The 7,783-nt window shown below is 41.1% G+C and overlaps 1 long non-coding RNA gene across 1 annotated transcript; it reads left to right on the forward strand.

Annotated features, from left to right (window-relative positions):
- The first annotated feature begins 2,055 nt into the window (after window positions 1-2,055).
- LOC117679079 (uncharacterized) lies at window positions 2,056-7,548 on the forward strand. The gene is made up of 2 exons (XR_015731885.1): window positions 2,056-4,319; window positions 7,173-7,548. It is a non-coding gene; the product is annotated as an uncharacterized LOC117679079 (long non-coding RNA).
- The last annotated feature ends 235 nt before the right edge of the window (window positions 7,549-7,783 follow it).

Genomic DNA, 7,783 nt, shown 5'->3' on the forward strand with positions numbered 1-7,783 from the left:
AGATATAACTGGGAATTCCAAATCTGGGAATTATCTCTTTTAGTAATAGTCTTGCCACCTTGATCAAAGATTTGGATCTCTATTATTTGAGTTTTATCCCAATATCGAATCTTAGCCTGGCTCAGTGTGGCTTTGTGGGCGTGGGTTTGTGGGTGTGGCAGGGGGAGAATATTGCAAAAATCACTTTTTTCAGGCCTCTGGGTAGTCCTTTTGTGCATATGGACTACTCAGAGGGTTGAAAAAGTTATTCTTGACTGGTCCTCGCACTTTTGACCAGTCCTCAAATTTACGACTGTCCTCACATTTTATGTTTTTCACCCTATCTTGTCACCATGGTGAAGAGAAGCAGTTGTGAAATGAGTGACACGGTGGTTAAGAATGCTACAATGGACATAAATGATGACCAGTCATAAGTGCAAAGACCGTTCAAAAGTGCGAGGACCTGTCAGAAATGACTTTTTTCAGCCCTCTGAGTAGTCCCTATACACATAGCCATGGCCACCTGGTCACATGACCAGCTAGCCACACCCACACAGTCACATGACCTCCACACCACGCCCACAAAATAAGTCATGCCCACAGAACCGGTAGTAAAAAAATTTAGAGCCCACCCCTGGTTTGACTGACTGAAAGATGGCATGCATCCTGCAAAGCTCAGCTAGGGAACTTCTGCAGACCTACAGAATGGAGATCTCAGTGCACACAGGCGGACTGTGAAACCAAGGGGGACAAATGTTAGAATGAATGTGAATGATCACTTGAAAAATTGGGAACGCACAGATATTTTAAAGAATACTATACAAATATAAAGCCATACAAAATCCTGTTGTGTTATTTAGAAAGCACAAGTAAGCCTGGATGAATGCTGACCGTCAGCGAGGGCAGGTAAGAGAAAATGGCCCTGTGCAACAAGGCGGCTCATGACTTGTCCTTGCCTATTCAGTTAGGAAGTCCATGAAACAGTAAAGAGGAAAACAAACTGAGGCAAAGCATCTAAGAGATGACCTGCAGAAGAGCAATCCACAGTTTAATCACAATTTCAAGATTTTAGATCAGATCTTTCATCGTACTAGGACGTGGAATACATTTTATCAAACTTAATAGGGTTTATTTACCAGTAAGCATTCACTGGCTTACAATATAAACAATTCAGAGAATAATCCTACATGCGTAAAACCTATAATGGAATAATCTTTTGTATTGTATTAAAGTAATTATCCATGTTGCCTCCATGACATTATCCAGCTTTTTCCTGAGCACTTCCAGAATAACTTTCCTGCATAACTTTGAACTACTCTTTAAATTCAGGGTTTTGATTCACAAAATAATCATAACCATGTGATATTATCTTCCATACATGCAATGGCCCAGAGATCCCATAGCACTGAGTTATGAGGTGATTAGGATGTTATATGCTCAGAAAAACAAGTAAGATGACCTGTCTAATATTTGTAAAGGGATACATTTAACTCCAAACAGCCCTGGTTCTGTTCGGAATTAAATTAATTCTCTTCAGCCAACTCTGAACAGTTGACTGGGAATTATAGCTATCTCTCTCATATCCATTGGAAAACAACACAAGAAGGTTGTGAACCCAAGATCTCTCACAGTTCTGTCTCAGAAGCTACTTAGGTGTATATTCCTCCACCTGATGATTAGAGGGCATGTCAAATGGAAAGAAGTAGATGGTAGTGTGGTGGAAAGAAACAGGATACCTGATTCTTCTAATGGAATCTTCTTGAGGAACAATCTACCTTGCTATGAATCAGTTAATCAGTAGGAAAGGGTCGCTTAAAAAATATCTTTCTTAGGCACATACAGGACTTCCTCCTTCTACAGCAGGGGTCGCCAAACTTGGCAAGTTTAAGACTTGTGGATTTCAACTCAAGTTGCTGGCTGAGGAATTCTGGGAGTTGAAGTCCACAAGTCTTAAACTTGCCAAGTTTGGAGACCTCTGTTCTATAGGATGTATTCCTTTAGGAGCTGTTCTAAGTTCCCATTTTTGTGGCTTTAGAAAAAGTTTGGAGAGATTCTTCCTTTGCAGCTTCTTTGAGCTAGTTTACAGTAAGGCTATTCATAGTAATCTGAGTTAATTTAGAGTACTTAAATTTTTTATATTTTGTGTAGTATATTTGCTGTTAACTTTTTAGGTACCTTATGGCATTATATGAACTACCATAATGAAAGGTATTATATGAACCTCCACTAACAACAACAACAACAACAACAACAATAATAATAGCCTCAGTAGTTACAGGTTGATCACAAAGGGTTAAAAATGTATGGTTTTCATTGTCTTCCCTTTCAGATCTAAATATAAAGAAAGTAAAGACAATGGAGGTGAAACATATATTTCTTTAGAATTAAGCGGAATTGAATAAAGTTGCATTTTTTAAAACAATATATAAAATTCAGCCAAGATATGCAAATTTGCCCACATTCCAAATCATCAACAAGGTCATATGCTTATAACCCAAAGTTGGGTGCATATATAGATCAGGAAATTGGAAGAATTTCCTCTCTTTATACATGTTCTCCACGAGACAGGATGAATATACTTAATAGATTATTCTAATGCATAAAGAATAGTTAATGAAATTTTATGAGGATTTAGTTCATCCATTTATGTTATGTAATGCCATATTGCCCTGTAGATGGCAGCATTGTTCCATTGTGTTACATTTTCTAATTTCATCAACATAGAAAAATACTGCAATTTATCACAGTTGCACTATTGCAAAATTTAATGAAGAGCTTTGCACAGTTTAATGAAGAGCTTTAGTTTGGCCAATTTCCACCCAGTTTTACCAAGCAGAATATTTAGATAGAAATAAAATAGAAATAAAACAAACAAAATGAACACATTTCATAATTCAGAAAATAGTAATCCATGTTGCAATCATGTTTCATATAATCTAATACTTTGGGCTCCTGATCTAATGGACAGACATTCACATCTATTAGTATCCACTGATCTCAGGGAAACCTATGAGTATTGTAAGCATTTGCAAGCACATTCACATGAAATGTTTGCCCAATTTTCCACTACCATATATATCATAGACACAGGCTGATTGATTGTTTTTTGGGGGAAATAATAGAAGAAAAAGTATCCAGTAGATTCCAGTCAAATTAAACAGGGATTAAGAGTTTATGTGGCATATATAAACTATGGGATCTATTTAATTTGGGGGTGAGCAATGTGTAGCCTTTGAGTTGTAATTAGCCACCAGCACCTGGGAGCTAAAGCCAGTTTGATCACTGATCAAAAAAAAAAGATGGATTGTGCTGAATCATAGTTGGAGAGTCATAGGGCTTCTACTCTTCATTTAATTGGTAGTTACACAACTGTTTTCTGTGTAACATCTGCATTTCCTAAAAGCACTGCAATGAATATATTTATTTAAAGGATGTATATCACAAGTTAGCAACACAGAGCTTGCAGGCCCTGGAGCTTGTGTCATCCTTCCAAAATGAATGTGCCTTCCCCAAAATTAATTGTTTTATTTTTAAGAACAAACTGCAGAATCCCTGAGTGATGTGCCAAGGCTGGATTTTCTACACCCAGGCTAGGATTATTTGTCTGCTCCTGGCCGTAGAAAACAAAATACTGCTATACTTCTGAGAAGACTCTCATCTAACATTTCTGCCTGGTTCAGTCGGTTAACCTTTTGCAATGCTCATACTTGGAAGGTTAGTCAAATTTAACTGGTTCTTTTTCTTCTTTTCCAACCCAACAAAGGAGGAGGAGATGTCTGTTCATCGAGCAGAAGAAAACTGAATAGAATATGACCAGATTTCATGGTTGTATCTTGGTGGGCAGAACAGTAAAAGAAAGATCAACTTTCAAAATGGGCTGAGTCAGATGGGGCCATGAGGTAATTTCCCCTTCAAATTCCTTCAGTGTTTATCTATGGGAAAGGCAGATGGCAAGAGACTTACAATATTATTGCCTCCTCCAGCCTAAGTTCCTTCCACCTGATCAAATCCCTCCCTCCAGTCTAAGCTTCTTCCACCTGGTCAAGTACCTCCCTCCAGTCTAAGCCCCTTCCACCTGGCAGGAGAATGTGCAGCCTCCCCTCAGCTTCGCAGGGACCCATATGCACAAATGTCTGATCAATGCTGATAAAGGACTTGGAGGAAATGTCAGAAGTCATGCTTTAAGTGCTTTCTCTGTCTTATTTTATCTCTCTGTTTTATCCAAAGGTACTTTGGGTACTTTTGGGTACTTTGATGAGAAGCGAAACGACGTCAAAGAAAAACCAGAAAATCCAGTTGCCTCTAAAAAAAGCACCTTTGGGACAACCATGACTGAGAAGGTCCATAGACATCTCCCTGTTTTACTTTTTACAATAGTTCTGTCAGATTAAATACAATATGTTGAGAGAGTTTGGCCCCAGGCAACACTTAATAATCTTCATGGTTGAATTACTGAGATACTTAAGTATCATTTGCTGCATACAGTTTTCATTGTCTTTCTCCTCCCCTCCTTCTATTTCCTCAGATTTCAGTTTCCATATGTCCCAGAAACCATGAAGTTATCCCACGCATACAAGGTTAAAATCCTCAGGATAAAGAATTTAATATTAACCAGCATCCATCTGTAATTTCAATCATTACTGCATGCATGGAAATATATACCCAGCAAACTGATATATTAATTTACAAATTATATTTGACTAAAACAAGAACAGACTAGCATTCTAGTCTCAACGCTCTCAACAACCTTCGCCACGAAGGTTGTTGAGAGCATGGTTGCTCAGCAGTTCCCCCAGCACCTGGATGAAACGACGTATCTGGATCCGTTCCAGTCGGGCTTCAGGTGTGGATACAGCATGGAAACGGCATTGGTCGCGTTGGTAGATGATCTCTGGAGGGCTCGGGACAGGGATTGCTCCTCTGTCCTGGTCCTATTAGATCTCTCAGTGGCTTTTGATACCATCGACCATGGTATCATGCTGCACTGGTTGGAAGAGTTAGGGTGGGAGGCACTGTGTTGCAGTGGTTCTCCTCCTTTCTCTCCGACCAGTTGCAGTCTGTGTTGGCAGGGGGGCAGAGGTCGACTCCGAGGCCCCTCATATGTGGGATGCCGCAAGGGTCGGTCTTCTCGCCTCCTCTTGTTCAACATTTATGTAAAGCCGCTGGGCGAGATCATCCATGGTATCGGGGTAAAGTACCATCAGTACACTGATGAAACTCAGCTGTACATCTCCACCCCGGACCACCCCAACGATGCCCTTGAAGTGATGTCCCGATGCCTGGAGGCCATGCGGATCTGGATGGAGAGGAATAGGCTCAGGTTCAACCCATCCAAGACTGAGTGGCTGTGGTTTCTGACATCCCAATATAGTCAGTTGGTGCCACCCCGGACTATTGGGGGCAAATCATTGGCCCCCACGGAGAGGGCTCACAACTTGGGCGTCCTCCTGGATTCACGGCTGTCTTTAGAAGAGCATTTGACGGCCGTGACCGGGAAGTTTTTTCATCAGGTTCACCTGATTCACCAGTTGCGTCCCTTTCTGGATCGGGATTCCTTACGCACGGTCACTCATGCCATCACTTCCCGCCTGGACTATTGCAATGCTCTCTACATGGGGCTCCCCTTGAGGAACACCCGGAGGCTCCAACTGGCGCAGAGTGCGGCCGCGCGGGTGGTAATGGGAGCGACATGGCATTCCCATGTAACACCTCTCCTGCGTGAGCTGCACTGGCTCCCGGTGGCCTTCTGGGTGCACTTCAAGGTTTTGGTTACCACCTTTAGAGCGCTCCATGGCTTAGGACCTGGTTACCTACAGGACTGCCTACTACCACCAATAGCCTCCCACCGGCCACTCTCGTAGAGAGGGGCTCCTCCGGGTGCTGTCGGCCAAACAATGTCAACTGGCGGCCCCTAGGGGGAGAGCCTTCTCTGTGGGGGCACCTACTATTTGGAATGAGCTCCCCCCAGAGATACGGAGGATCCCGGATCTGCGCACCTTCTGCCACGCTCTCAAGACCTTTTTATTCCACCAGGCGGGCCTGGTCTAATCTTTTACCTTTTTTTTTTAATATGAAAATTTTAATCTATTTTTAAATGATTGGAGTGTTTTTTGTCTGGGCAAAATTGTTCAATTCGGTTTTATTCTGCTTTTAAATTTTGTATTTATGTATTTTATCATTTGGCTGTTCACTGCCCTGAGTCCTTCGGGAGTATGGCGGTATATAAATCAAATAAAGATAAACAAAGATAAAGAAGAAGATTTGAACAAAGACACTACCTTAGATCATCAGTCCAGCATCATAGCTCACTTTAGCCAGGTATTCTTCAACCATCTTGTTTCTGTATTCCCCATTGGACCAGGAAATTACAGTTTTCTTCAAGAGTGAAAGTCCATGTAGTTTTTTAAATAGCTCAGACTACATTTTTCTGCATGGAACACAGGTCTACCCCCCCCACTCCAGAGGTGGGTTTCAGCAGGTTCTGACCAGTTCTGGAGAACCGGTAGCGGAAATTTTGAGTAGTTCAGAAAACCGGTAGTAAAAATTCTGACTGGCCCCGCCCCATCTATTCTCTGCCTCCCAAGTCCCATCTGATTGGGAGAAAATGGGGATTTTGCAGTAACCTTTCCCTGGAGTGGGGAAGGAATGGAGATTTTACAGTATCCTTCCCCTGGAGTGGGGTGGGAATGGAGATTTTACAGTATCCTTCTCCTGCCGTGCCCACCAAGCCATGCCCACCAAGCCACACCCACAGAACCGGTAGTAAAAAAAATTGAAGCCCACTACTGCCCCCCTCTCCCATGTCCCAGTAGCTGATATGTCCATCAAAGACCTCACTAAAACCATTAAGTCTAAAGTTTAAAATAATGCTGTGAATATTTGTTTCATGAAATAAATAAATCAAATGATAAATGTCAAATAGAGGGGGATGTGTTGCTAAAATCATGTTTTCTTTATGAGTCAGTAACCAAGAAAAGCTTAGCTACCTTCCTAGATTATTAGCTGCTCTTTGAGGTACGCCCTCTAGTTAGATATGAAACAAAATGCTATTACATGGAGGAAATTCCATGCCCCTAATTGACACTACAGCCCCAGGAGCAATACTATTTTTAATTAAAACAATTCAATATGTTCTCTTTAAATACTTATATATTGAAGCTGAAATGATTATGTACTTCAAAATGTCTTCGCAGAACTCTGATTCACTGTTATTCTGTTGCCAGTCTATCAACAGCCTGGAGACAGGTCTGTGCATCAAAAGAACTATCAATACACAATGAAGTATTCCTGTGCTAATGAACAATGAAGATGCCATCAACATAGGAAGGAAAAATCCTACCATTTTCTTCTGTTTATGTGCAATATTTTGCATGTTATAAGTAAATTGAATCAGAATGCAGAGAGAAACATTGGAAAAAGCCACAAATCATTGAACATTAGGGTAACAATCAGTAAGTTCTAAATAAATAATGTTTATTTTTGAGTTTTATACCAAGGTCAAACATTTTAGAGGTCCGCTGATATCTTAGTATGCCATCACTTGAAAATAAACTTTCAAACAAACTGTCATCCATTAAGCTTGCTTTCATAATTGATTCCTGAAGTATTGTATGTACCTTGACCAGGCACAATCTTTCATGTGTGTGTGTGTGTGTGTGTGTGTGTGTGTGTGTGTGTGTGTTTGTCTGTCTGTCTCTGTGTCTGTGTCTGTGTGTGTGTGTGTGTGTGTGTGTGTCTGTCTGTCTGTCTACTTGCCAGTCTGCTTCTCTGTATCTTCCACACAGAATTGAAATGCCACATTAAC

Source organism: Pantherophis guttatus, chromosome 2, assembly GCF_059756535.1.
Source record: "Pantherophis guttatus breed Tessera chromosome 2, ASM5975653v1, whole genome shotgun sequence".
NCBI classification, from domain to species: domain Eukaryota; kingdom Metazoa; phylum Chordata; class Lepidosauria; order Squamata; family Colubridae; genus Pantherophis; species Pantherophis guttatus.